Genomic DNA, 13,665 nt, shown 5'->3' on the forward strand with positions numbered 1-13,665 from the left:
ATATTCATTCTGAATATAACCATTTATATTCTTAGTTGAATTAAAATATCTGTGTTACTTGGCAGATCCATAGACAATATTTGATATGTTGGTTTCTTTTTTTTAAGATTTATTTTATTTATTTGAAAGGCACAGTTACAGAGAGAGGTAGAGGCAGAGAGAGAGGTCTTCCATCCGCTGATTCACTCCCCAGATGGCTGCAACAGCCAGATTTGCGCTGACCTAAAGCCAGGAGCCAGGAGCTTCTTCTGGGTCTTCCACGTGGGTGCAGGGGCCCAAGGATTTGGGTCATCTTCTACTGCTTTCCCAGGCCATAGCAGAGAGCTGGATCAGAAAAGGAGCAGCCAGGACTAGAATCTGCACCTGTATGGGATGCCAGTGCTTCAGGCCAGGGCTTTAACCTACTGTGCCACAGCGCCAGCCCCATGATATGTTGATTTCAAAGATATCCATTTTACTAACTCCATCTCCTTCTTTATCTTGTTGTCCAAAGCTCACATTCTTTTTTTTTTTTTTTTTTTTTTTTTGGACAGGCAGTGTTGTAAGAGAGAGAGAGATGGAGAGAAAGGTCTTCCTTCCATTGGTTCACCCCCCAAATGGCTGCCACGACCAGTGCTGTGCCAATCTGAAGCCAGGAGCCAGGTGCTTCCTCCTGGTCTCCCATGCGGGTGCAGGGCGCAAGCACTTGGGCCACCCTCCACTGCCTTCCCGGGCCACAGCAGAGAGCTGGACTGGAAGAAGAGCAACCGGGACAGAATCCGGCGCCCCAACCAGGACTAAAACCCCGGGGTGCCAGCACCACAGGCAGAGGATTAGCCTAGTGAGCCGCGGTGCCGGCCCAAACCTCACATTCTTAACCAAGCTTACTTTGGTCACCACATTTAATTCTTGAACTCCCTTACCACCACTCCTCTGCCCTGAGAAATTTCTCTTTCCTGCCAGACCTCCAACCTCCCCTACGCCCACACACACACTGGCAGTCCTAAACCACTTTTTCTACTCATTTTTTTCTACAGTGCCTATCACCATCTAACCTACTACACCACTTTACTATTATAGGTTTCTATATGGGCAGAGGACTCTCTTTCTCCTTCTCCCTAATTATATCTTTTCACAGTACCGTAACTTTTAAGTCTCACAACAGAATAAAATTTTTCCTTTTTTTCTATTTTGAGGCAATGTTTATTTCCAAAGAAACAGATATTTCATCACATATCCCACAGGACAGTGTGTGCCCTAGGGTGAAAGTCCAGAAAAGGTCCTTTTCAAAACTCCCAGAGTCGAGTCCAGTTTTAGCTCAGGCCCAGTGAGATGCCTGAGACCTTGGCCATGGCCTTGAGATGGGGCTTCACTTTAGAGTAAAGCACAGGAGGAATCTGCTTTTACCTGAATGAGACTTGTGATGGCTGCTTCACCCTGGCAGCGTGACCTGGTGCATTTACTCATGAATATTCATTTATTAGCTTGCTCATTTCCCATTCTCTGTCAGGCATTGTGTGAGGTGAGGGTTATTTATGGTGAAAGGACCAAGTTCCTTCCTTAAGAATAGAATCTAAGGGAAGTAACAGGCAAACGCAAAGGACAATTATACTGCAGTATAAATGCCTCATTATAGTTGACAACAGGATGCTAGGGAGTAGGAGTTTGTGTTTTCATAGTAATCCAGACCACTGCCAAGTTCACCCTTAAACAATCAAGTTTTCAAGATTGGATCAATCCTTTTGTCTGCTATGAGATGGCAATTGCTTTTGGCCAGGAATAGAGAGAGTAAAATATATTATCATTGCTGTTATCATATTTTAATAACAATGATGATGGTGAGGAAATGACACTTTGCAGAATAAGAAATATAAGTTTATTCATAATTATGCAATTCAAATTAAAATAATGAATAAATAAGGTGTATTCCATTATTGAGCACCTACTGGGTGCCAGGTGCTGTTAAAGGTACTGAGGATCAGCAGAAACTAAAACTGACAAGGTCATGTTTCTCAAGGAGCTCATATTCTAGTTGGGGAGACATCAACAAGTATAGGCAGGGTATCCGAGCTTACAATTAAGAGTCCTGGTTGAAACCCAGTCTACAGAGTGTCCACTGGACCCACGGACCCAGACAAGGGTCATTTTCCTAAACTCCAATTGTATACATGAGACCAACATCCCTGGAAGTTGTATAAGAGCAAGGGAACAGGCAACGTTATTACAGCTTTGCTCCAGGGCTGTGCTAATCATCCTACCCCTTGTCGTAATAAACACTGAAAAAGAGCTGGAACGTTTGGACTTCCTTCAGAACACTATTACAATGATAGCATCACGCTGATTGGGAAGAAAAACAAGAGGTAGTTAGCATGCAGGTCAGACAAAAGCACTCCAGAGAACAAGGGAAAAAAACTCCATGAAGATTCAGGGAGCTACCACTTCAATACAGTCTTCAGGGTCTGGTGTTCGAGGGAGCAGAGCTCTGCCTCCAAAGTGGGAGACACATCACTACATCTTCCACTCCTACCGTAGGAAGCACAGCGCCTGTGAGCCTTAGGAGTTCTGGAAGGACTAGGGACTAGGATACCACTCATACGTTGATGTCATAGAAACCCTCTGGCTTTGAGGGAGCCCCACAGCAGAAAAAGATTCTTTAGCAGGTCCAATACAAGCATCCCTGCTGCTGGGCCATTAGTCTGGCAGACCTAGGATAAGGGAAGTATCGGGGGAGAAAGTGGGGTTTACAGTGAATCCCAGTGGGAAGATCACAGGGCAGATCCCAGGCATTCTAGAGCTTAGTCATGACATTGGCATCTAAACGTTACACACCTCTTGAGAAATAGCTCCTGATGTGTAGCTGAACTTGCATGACCATGAGGCACCAAGTACCCAAATTACCCATTATGAGTTGGGTTATTTTGGATCTGCTATGTCACAAGTCAGACAGATCCAGAAACAGTCCATTAAAGATGGAATTGGTGCATCTGGGGTCCAGCCCAGTGGCACTGGAGGAGCAAGTACATTCACGAGCAGGTGGCCCAGATCCCCTTGTGTTCCTCCTCAGCTGATACCTGCGGCTTAAAGGAATCCTCGTCTAATCAGCTTAACCAGAAAGAAGAAACCTGAGCCGTATTGTGGATGGGTCTGTGGGCATATGAGAGCAAGCCCATAACGGACACTGGCTCCACTAATGCTGCTCTCAGAAACGAACTCGAAGAAGAATAGAGAGAGGAAATCTCAATGGGCAGAGCTGCCAGCAGCACACCTGAGTATCTACTTTGCGAAGAGAAACTTCCCAGCATAACAATATATATTAGTGTTCTGGAGTGTTTTGGCTTCGAGGTTAACATACTCATTAAGACACCCGTTTTCCACATTGGAGTGCCCCGATTCAATGATTCAATGCCTGATTCCAGCTCCGGACTCCAGTTTCCTGCAAATGCATACGCTAGGAGACAGTGGGTACCAGGTTGGTCCCTAGGCCACCTGCAAATATGGGACTATAGTTTTCTCCTATTGACTTCTTTTCTAAGTTTCTCCTTAGAGGACTGTGGGAACCAGGGGAAAGCTGTTCCTTGAACTTGTGTGGAGAAGTCGTTTATGTGGAGAGGTAGTGAAGGGTGGGCTGTCACAGCTGTGACACTCAGACCACCCTTCAAGAGAGCTGGATGCAAGGAGGCAGCTGTGGCACCTTTGGACACCTGTAAGGATTCACTCCGATGCCCGTCTGGGGGGTATTAGAACTGGGCTATTTATCTCCAAGAGGAGAATCTTGGGACACTCTTAGCCCCGGAGCTCACTACTGGCTTGGCCGACTTCTGCAGAGCTGTGTTGCAGTCTGAGTTCCTTTCTATCCAATTCTCCTTCCCTCCTTTCCTTTCATGGGAGGCAGCCCAGGCCTGCGTCACAGTCTGAAGGCTCTTCCTGCCTGCTCCCACTCTTTAGCCCCTAAATCCTTCATGAGCCTTGCCCCCAGTAAGTGTCCTGCATATCTAATTCCTCCTTGGTGACTGCTTCTGGAGGGCCCGACTGACACAGAGCAGGGTAAGCTTATCTCTTAGGGCTGAAGGTAAAATTTCAATGAAACATCTTCAATCTGGGTAGATTCTAACTCAGCATGTTAGTATCCTAAATATACACATCCACGCTGCTGTCCAACATTTACAGCACAGATATACACTCAACAAAAACTGTGAACCTCCTTTGCTATGGGCAGGTAGACACGGTGTCCTGGCAAGTAACTCTCAGATGAGAAGGTGAGCCCTGGAAGGAGTCAAGGAAAGAGTGACCTACTTGTTGTAAATTCCCGGAAGGCAGACTCTCGCTCAATGCCAAGGCTTTGGAAATCTTGAATACTGCAAGGGAATCTGAAATTCCATTTAAGCTCCATGATCGGAAACAGAAAGTAGTAAATAAAGTGCTGGGTGAGTCAGAATGCTGTCCTCCTTTGCGTGGGCTACAACCCACTCTGCAGTACATCTTTCTGATGAAAGGGCTTAAGCAATTCATTTTACCTAGAGTGCTCAGTAGGTTTTCCAGCAATGAGGGTTGCAAGAAAGAGATTCCCTTGGAAAGTCTTGGCTTGGTCTCTTATTTATCATTCAGACCTTTCTTGCTACAAGAAACTATTTAGTATTTTTAGGCCTCCCTCCCACCTCACTCTGCATTTTTTTAAAGAAATGTAATAGGATTGCTTCGGGTGTTTCATTTCAGAGGCAATGGAGTAATATAGAAGATAGATGCCAAAATAGAGACTAAATGTATGTAGAGCCAAGCCCACTTCTAGCTTGATTAAAGTTTATGCAAAGCAGACATCTCATATCAAAGTTTTTTAAACGTCCAAGAGATCTTGCCTTGTATTTTTATATGGAATTCAATAATTTTTAAGAGTTTGTGTTCTGAGGAGCTAAGTAGTTTTAAAAAGTGTTTGGGCCCAATGACAATACCTCCATTAAGGCTGGGGAATGCTCCAGCTTTGTTTTGATGCAAGAAGTTAAAAGTACTGAGGAGTAGCATAAAAAATAGAGGAAAGGAGATAGGCAAGTCTAGAAGTTATCAAAATCACAGCTAATATTTACTGAACAATTACTATGTGCAGTTTACAGGGATTCCCCCTTGTATTCCAAACAAGAATCCTAAAAGGTGGGACACCATTATTATCCCCTGATTCAGCTGAGAAAGTCAAGATTTAAATAGACTAAGAAACGTGCCAAGGTCACAGTCAGGTCTGCATGACCCTGGGACAGGAGTTGGTGAAACCCTTTTGTAGAAGCTCAGATGCAAGTATTTTCAGCTTTACGGGGCTGTAAGATCTCCGTCTCTTCACTGTGGCTCCTTAGCTCTGCCACTGCATTGTAAAAGCAGCTGGGAATGAGAACTCAAACGAACGGGCATGGCTGTGTTCCAATGAGACATAATTTACAAAAACAGGCCAGTGAGATTTGGTTGGTGGGCTTAACCACTGTAAACAGTTTCTTCTTCCTAGGTCAGGTGGTATTTTAAACTTGAAGCACACAGGTTGCTTTGCAAATGTAGTTGGAATCCTGCAGAGAAAATTCTAGCCAAGTTGGAACTAATTAAACTACAAAACTCATTCATTCAGCAAATATTCTTATTGCTGGGTTGTTGGCATTAAGTCATCTAGTGAGAACAGATAACTGGTGATAACAGATACCTTAATGGAGCTTACTGTGGGGTAAGAAAGCAAGTAGAAGACAATTGTTCCCATATACCGTGATAAGTGCTGTGTGATAAGGCAGTGACCAGGATACCAAGGGAAAATACGAGGAGAGGAACTAACCTGGTGCAGGCCATCTGGGCGTGCTATGGATTGAATGTGTCCTCCTGGATTTTGGCGTTAGAAGCTGAATCCCCAAATTCATGGGTTAGTGCAATTTGGAGATAGGATCTTGGAAGGTCATTAGGATTAGATGAGGTCCTGAGGGCGGGGCCCCATGATGGCATCAGAGGCTCTGTGAGAGGAGACCTGAGCTAGCTCTCTCTATCTCGCCCTGCAGTGCCCTCTGCCATGTTCCGAGGCGACGGGAAGGCCCTCCTCCGCCACACGCTGAGCAGACGCCACCGTCATGCAGCCTGACTCCCCAGCCTCCCGGACTTCTCTCCTTTATAAATGACCTGGTCTCGAGCATTTTGTTCTAGTAACAGAAAACAGACTAAGATGTGCAGCCTTTGGCAGATGGGACCAAAGGTCCAGGGCCAACTCTCAGCTCCTCTCACTCAGCTCCAATCTCCGGGGATAGCAAGAGCTGGAGCAAGGCTCTGTAGTTTGAAGCCCAGATTCCTTAACGTGTAGATGTCACACACATCCAGGCCTGGTAGAGCCCCCTGGAGATCTCTTTAAAGAAATCATTTTATTTCTGAAGCTCTTCGTTTTTCTGACTTTGCCTTGAATCCTGACCCTGTGTAAGAAGACAGAGTGCCCATTCTTGGTTGTTAGCAAGACATTCTCATTGTTAGCTATTCACCCAAAGAACAGAGCAAGTGGGTAAATACGGATTGATATAGAAGTACATGAACTATATATGATACATATAGTATATGTATACATATAATATATACATATAGATATATGTATATGTATATAATATAGAAGTATATGAACTATAGAGGCCCTGCTGTGCCGGGGGACATTAGAACTTGTTATTTCTACCTGACTGTGTTTTGGTACCCGTTATTCAAGCTCTCTCTAAGCTCCCTTCCCCCAACGCTTCCCAGCCTCTAGCAATCACTTTTCTAAGTACAGATTGTATATATTTTGAAACTTCTACATATGAGAGAGAACATGTGGTATCTGTCTTTCTGTGAGAATCTGACTTTCGAACCAGCTCCACAAGTGTCCCTGAAGTGCGTGAACCATGTTTGGAAACTGCTGGCCAGCAGGATTTCCAAAGTTGCTCTTAACCTTTCCAGAGAGCTATTCTGTGTTTATTGCCATGACTACATTTACAAACATCTTACCAAGAAGGAAGGAAAAATCGAAATGGTTTTAGGGATATTTACCATGGTTTCTACCTTCCCATCACTACCGTATAAGGATGCTGGTTCTTCTGAGGGTTAGTGTGTGGGAGTCAATTTTGTTGCCCTCATACGCAGGAGAATGATCTGGAGTTCCTTTTTGTTAGGTAACAGAACAAAAATGCGAATCTTGGCTGGCTCGTGCCTGCATGCTCCTTCAGGCTTGCATGGGGTTGTAACAGAGCAAGAATCAAGCCTAGCAAAACACCCGCAAGATTCCTCCCGCCTGCAGGTTCAGGGCAGGCGTGGGTTGGCTGGGATCTGCATCCCAACACTGGTTTGAACTGAAGTCCAGTAGGGTCATGGAGTACTAGTGGGCAACATTTATAAGCAGGAGAAGGTGAAGAGTCCAGAGAAGGAACACACAGGAGGAGGGGTGTTAGGAAGCAGAGAGAAGTAAGAGGCGCTGTGGAGGGCTCCAAAGTCTTGTTTCTAGATTCTGCTTTTAAAATTAGGTCAGTTGTTGGGTTTGGGGTTCTTTGGTTCTCCAAAGAGCTAGAATTCTCAAGATGGTCTGATAGGAACAATCCCCACAGGGGCCTCAAATGTTCATATTAGACTAATTATCTATATAATACTCAGGATGGAGTTGATTTTTAGAGACTTTTAAAAGATATAATACAGGGGCTAGTGCTGTAGCACAGTGGGTTAAGCTGCCACCTGCAGTGCCGGCATCTCATATGGGTGCTGGTTTGAGTCCCAGCTGCTCCACTTCCGATCCAGCTCCCTGCCAATGTGCATGGGAAAGCGGTGGAAGATGGCCCAAATCCTTGGGCCCCTGCACCTGTGTGGGAGACTTGGAAGAAACTCATGGCTTCAAACCAACCCAGCTCTAGCCATTGCGGCCATTTGGGGAGTGAACCAGAGAATGGAAGATCGATCTCTCTCTCTCTCTGAATCTGCCTCTCCCTCTCTGTAACTTCACCTTTCAAGTATAAGAAATAAATCTTTAAAAATACATGTAATATGGGTCATAAGAAATTCCTGTTTCCCAATTTTCCAATGTTAGTATAATTCCTTTTATTGTTGTATTAGGAAAAGGTCTCATCCCATATGCTCCTCAATTTCTTTTTTCTTTTATTTTGAGAGAGAGAGAGAGAGAGAGAGAAACCCTCCATTCACAGGTTCACTCCACAAATGGCCACAGCAGCCAGAGCTGGCCTGATCTGAAGCTAGGCACCAGGAGCTTTCTCCGGGTCTCTCACATGAATGCAGAGACCCAAGCACCCAGGCCACCCTCTGCTGCTTTCTCGGGCATATCAACAGGGAGCTGGATTGGAAGTGGAGCAGCGAGGACTTGAACCAGTGCCCACGTGGGATACTGGTGCCGCAGCCGGTGGCTTTTTCTCCTAAGCCACAATGTCAGCCTCAATTGCTTTTTTGGTAGTATTTCTCACAGTATTCCTGAGCATTTCAAAGGATCAACTAACTTTACCTACTAATTGCGACTCAGGTGTCTTAGCATCCCCCAGTCAATGGGCTTAACTGCCATAGCTATGGCCCCCAGAGAGACCAACCCTTGTGGGCACTGAATATGAAAGCAGGCATGCTTTCAACTGGTGTTGACACAGCAGGAACTTCCCCAAATAAGACAGCAGCTCTGCAGCAGAGCCTGTTCTGTCCTCTTACTTCTAACATTTGAATATGAATGTTTTTTAAAATCTTGGGAATTTGAATAGATTTTAAATAAATAATGTTGTCATCCTGGGAGGATCCAGCTCCAAGGAAGTTGGAAAGCATGCCAACTTCTCAGCTTTAAAAATGAGTTGCCTATGCAGAGGGAGGGAATAAGATTACAAGAGCCGATAGGCAGATCTGTCCTGGATTTGGAGTTCTCGCCTCCTCCCCTCCCAAGGCGAGTCTCCTATGAGGCGGATGGCCTGACCCAGGGAAGGCAGGCAGGAAGGGAAAGGCAGGCTGCTGATGGGCTCTTCCGGAAGAGCCCTCCTGGAGGGAGGCGGCCTGTGCAGAACTGCTCTTCTCCCCAGGGCCGATGGACCCTTCAAGGCACAGCTCCTGAAGGGCGGACAATTCAGCCGGCAGCAGCAAAGATGTTAAGCCGGTTTTGGGAAAATGAACTCATCTTGGTAATATGTGTACATCAGCCAGGTAATAAAATCTTTCAAGGAAACTTTCTGTGTACTGATAACACACGCAATCCTAATTCTAATACTTGCACAAAGCTATCAGATTGTTTGAGATTCATTTAAACACACACACACACACACACACTGTATTTGTAAAGTTCAGGTACCCCTTTCTTACTAAGCGGAAGTACTGGTACTCACTCAACGGTTGTCAACTAAGACAAGAGGGGCTGGCACTGTGGGTGTAGCAGGTTAAGCCTCTGCCTGTGATGCCCGCATCCCATATAGGCGATGGTTTGAGACCCGGCTGCCCCACTTCCAATCTAGTTCCCTGCTAACGCTCCTGGGAAGGCAGCGGAGGATGGCCTGAGTGCTTGGGCCCCTGCACCCATGTGGGAGACCCAGAAGTTCCTGGCTTCAGTTTGGCCCAGCCCTGGCCATTGTGGCCGTTTAGAGAATGAACCAGCAAATGGAAGATTTCTCTCTCTCTCTCCCCTGCCCCCGTCTCACCTATCTCTGTATCTCTGTTTTTCAAGTAAATAAACAATAAATCTTAAAAAAAATTTTAAAAGGCAAGAACTGGCAGGAGATTTGAAAACACTGTCCAGACTGCTTCCTTTATAAATATAAAAAAAGGAGCCCAGAGATGTTAAGCAATTTTTCCAAGGTTGCACAGGGGGTACCTGGCATATCAAAGATTGAGATCCAACCTGGTGCACGCACATGCTTGTGAGTTTCTCACCGCATCTAGGGAAGAAATGTCCTCAGAGACATTCTGAAACTCATTAAAAAATTAACCTAATGGAGGCTGAAATTGAGGGTGCCTTAATTAGTTATTAAGTTTATTAAAGCAAACACCCTTCAGGCATATTCATATTAAAATATCTAAAGCCATATAAAAGCCCTACTTTAATTACTAAGTATGCATGCCATCCTGGAAAGATGGGTTTTAGATCAACCCAGCTGTCAATAAACACAAGCAAATGCAGAACAGCTCCAAGCAGTAGGCCTGCCGGCCTGGGACAACCCCCATTGCTGTTCTGGTTGACTGTGGGTTAGAGGAAGTGATGAGGGGGTTATTCAGGCTAATTGGATAAATGCACAAATGCGATCTCAAGGACCATCAGGAAAAACACCAACTTCTGACCTATAGGAGAATACACTGGTGATAATGGTAACCCATGTACACGTGGAAGGAATCAAAGCCGTGACTAACAACTTGCTTTTTATCTGGCCAACATGCAAATGCGTGTTGGACAACACTGTTCTACTTCTTTGCGTTGCTGGTGGTTTGGCCAGGTTGGCCATTTCTCGCGGTTTCCTTGTGTCCATTAGCACAGTGATTTCCAAAGAGCGGCTCTAGGCTCCTCCGGCTGGCTCACCTCGAAGAGGAGCAGTGTTTCTGCACAGCTCAGCGGGCAGCTGCTGCGGGGTGAAGCTGTGCCTTCCTGCCGGTGCCCGTCCATGCTCTGTGCGGAACCCTCTGCCTGGAATGCTCTAACTTCTCTGACTTCTCTAATGAGTGTCTACCTCAAAGGCTGGATTCAGTGCCATCTCCTCTCTGAGGCTTCTCCTGACTCTGAAGGAGTATCGCTGATCTGTCCTTCTTAGGTCTTTCATTACATTTAGCCATTCCCTTGACTGCATGGGGTTTGTATCAAAATCATTTATTAACTTTCTATCTTTCATCATAGATGGATCTCCAGGAAGATGGTGACTGTATGCTGTCCACCTCTGTGGCCACAGGGCCTGGCCCGAGTCGACCTTTAGTTCATGTTTGTTGACCAGGTACCATTGCGTCACTGTTCTGTGACTCACTAAATAAGTATTTTGGTAGATTGTTTTCTCTTCTGGTTGAAATTCTGTCTTCATTCTTGGGTCCCACTTCCCTTCTCATTACTGTCCCAGAGCCCTGAGGGATCTCGTAAAGGCAGGGGTGGGAGGGCAGGGACAGGGGATAGGGGTTTCACTGACATACCACCTTTCCCTTGGGAATTTTCCTCCTCTTCATTATTTGGGGGATCTGGTGAGAAGCGCTCTTTAGGTAAGGGTTTCCCTAATCTGCTACCCACTTTGTCTTGCAGCATTTTACACCCAGCTCTTACACACCGTTCATCGAATTGCCCTTGTGCTTGCACTGTTCCCAGCCCTTGCTTGAATTTGGCCCTTATTCATTTATCCTTTCAGCAGTTGTTGAGCGCTTACTGCATGTCAGGCATTGCTCTTCACTGTGTTCTGCCAGGATTACCTCTTCCTCTTTTAGAAATGCTATCCACCTCCCAATTTCCCCTATTCAGACCTCATTCTGCTTCTTAGCACTGGTGTAGCCTGGTGGCTCTTTAATCTTAACTTTTTATGTTTTTTTGTTTTAGGATTAGTTTGTTGGCCTGGCTTGCTTCTCCAGCACATGGACTAGAGGGCAGGAGATGATGTGCAACATTGACTCTCCCACTCAACCTGACACAGTCTTTTGTAGATAAGCTTCCTACCAAAAAAAATGTCTCTTGAGTTGAAAAGCGGGTTAAGGGAGTGGGCATTGGAGGTTGGTAGGTAAGCTGTCGCCAGGGATGCTGCAGTCCGGATTGAGTTCTGCCTCGGCTTCCCACCCAGCTTCTTCCTAATGTGCACCCAGGGAGGCAGCAGGTGATGGCTCAAGTACCTGAGTTCCTGCCACCCATGTGGGAGGCCTGGATGAAGTTCTGGGCTTCCCGGCTTCAACCTGGCCCAATCCTGGCTGATTAGAGCATTTAAAATGCAAAGCTGCAGATGGAAGATTGTGTATGTGTGTGTCTGTCTGTCTCTCTGCCTTTCAATAAAAAATAAACTTAAAAAAAAAAAGAAATGGGTCTGGTGTTGTGGTTCAGTGGGTTAAGCTGCCACTTGTCGTGTGGACACCAGTTCAAGTCCCGGCTGCTCCACTTCTGATCCAGCTCCCTGCTGATGCACCTGAGAAAGCAGTGGGAGGTGGCCCAAGTCCTCAGGCCCCTGCATCCACCTAAGAGACCCAAATGGAGGTTCAGGCTTCTGGCTTCTGTCTGGCACAGCCCCAATTAGCATTTTGTGGCATTTTGGGGAGGGAACCAGCAGACGGATGATCTCTCTGTGTAGCTCTTCCTTTCAAGTACATATATCATAAAAAGAAAAAGAAAAGTGTGTTAAGGAACATGTAGAAGAAGATGAAAAGTGATGAGACGTCCAGGGTTCTCATTCGTACCCGCTTTCTAACCTCTCTTAAGAGCCACATACCCAAGTTATGATGAGCATGGTCAATTCATGAAACTTGTCGTTAAGAACTACAGAGGCTTAATGCCACTGAGCTGTGCACCTAAAAGCAGTGAAAATGATAACTATTATGCTATGTATATCTACCACGTTAAACAAGAAGTACAGAAATACTTTGCCTTGGCATTGGGAAATAAAGAATAAAAGAAGGCAAACAACTTGGGGCAGCAGCGGGAAGGGAGGTTGCTTCAAGGAGGAGCGAAAGTGGGTCTGCGGCTTCTCCTAATTCTGCAGCCTACAGCCAGTTCCCGAGCCCTTGCAGGGCTCCTCCCCTCTGTGGCTGGGCACGTGGTCTGGGTTTTCCCAGTCGCCTTACACAGAAGATGATGGTGGGAAAGACCGAGAGGAACGAGGTCCTTTCTTTCCAGTCTCCTGCACCCCCTTCCCCTTGATTTTCTGGGAATCACTTCCTCATGAGAAGTAATGACTTCCAGTAACACGACCTTTCAACCCTTTCACGAGCTAACGAACTCCATGGGTGACAACTGTGCTGTGTCATGATTATTAAATGTAGAAATGGTCATCGTCTTGTTGTTTGAGACACAAAAAACAGTGGACTATTTGAGTCTTATAGTCCGCTGGCATAGACACGCACCTTAGTTGTCACTCACACACACACTGCCATACACACGTAACACGCATCCACATATATGTGTTTGTAACATATATGTATCATGTACACATTTAAGCTCCCTTTCTACAGCAATTTTCTACAATTAAGCAAAGCCTTGTGTTTGCCAAACATGACAGCATGACGGAGAGGCAACTGAGGCCCCTTTGCCATCGTATCTCGCTGGGCAATGCCCAAGGCAGGAGGTGCGCTGGAGGCTGCTCTTTCTGGGAACAGCCCAGCACTTCCAGCCAAGCCTGAGATCAACTCCGTCAGCGCGATGAGTTACATGGCAGAGCATCACAGAGATTCAGGAATATATCAAAGCATTTGTCAACCTGGTGGCAGGAAATAAACTGAAAGAATTTCGAGAATTGCAATCACACACAATAGGGTTACCGTTAGGAACTGTAGAATTTGAATTATGCACACACAGGCTTCTCCTTTCAGATAAGTCCCCCTTCCTCCCCCGCAGGTCCTATTCACAAGTACTCAAGGGGAGGGGCCTTCTGGATCAGATCAACCAGGGCCCAGCTGCCAGCAGCGTGACAACTGCTATACAGTGTAAGCAGCGGGCTGGGGCAGTTAGCCTTGGCCGGATGGCCCAGGTTTCCTTCCCTCTGGGGATTTGATAGTTTAGGATAGCCCTTACACTGGGCATGTGGTCCCTGA

This window comes from Lepus europaeus, chromosome 5, assembly GCF_033115175.1.
Source record: "Lepus europaeus isolate LE1 chromosome 5, mLepTim1.pri, whole genome shotgun sequence".
Taxonomy (NCBI): domain Eukaryota; kingdom Metazoa; phylum Chordata; class Mammalia; order Lagomorpha; family Leporidae; genus Lepus; species Lepus europaeus.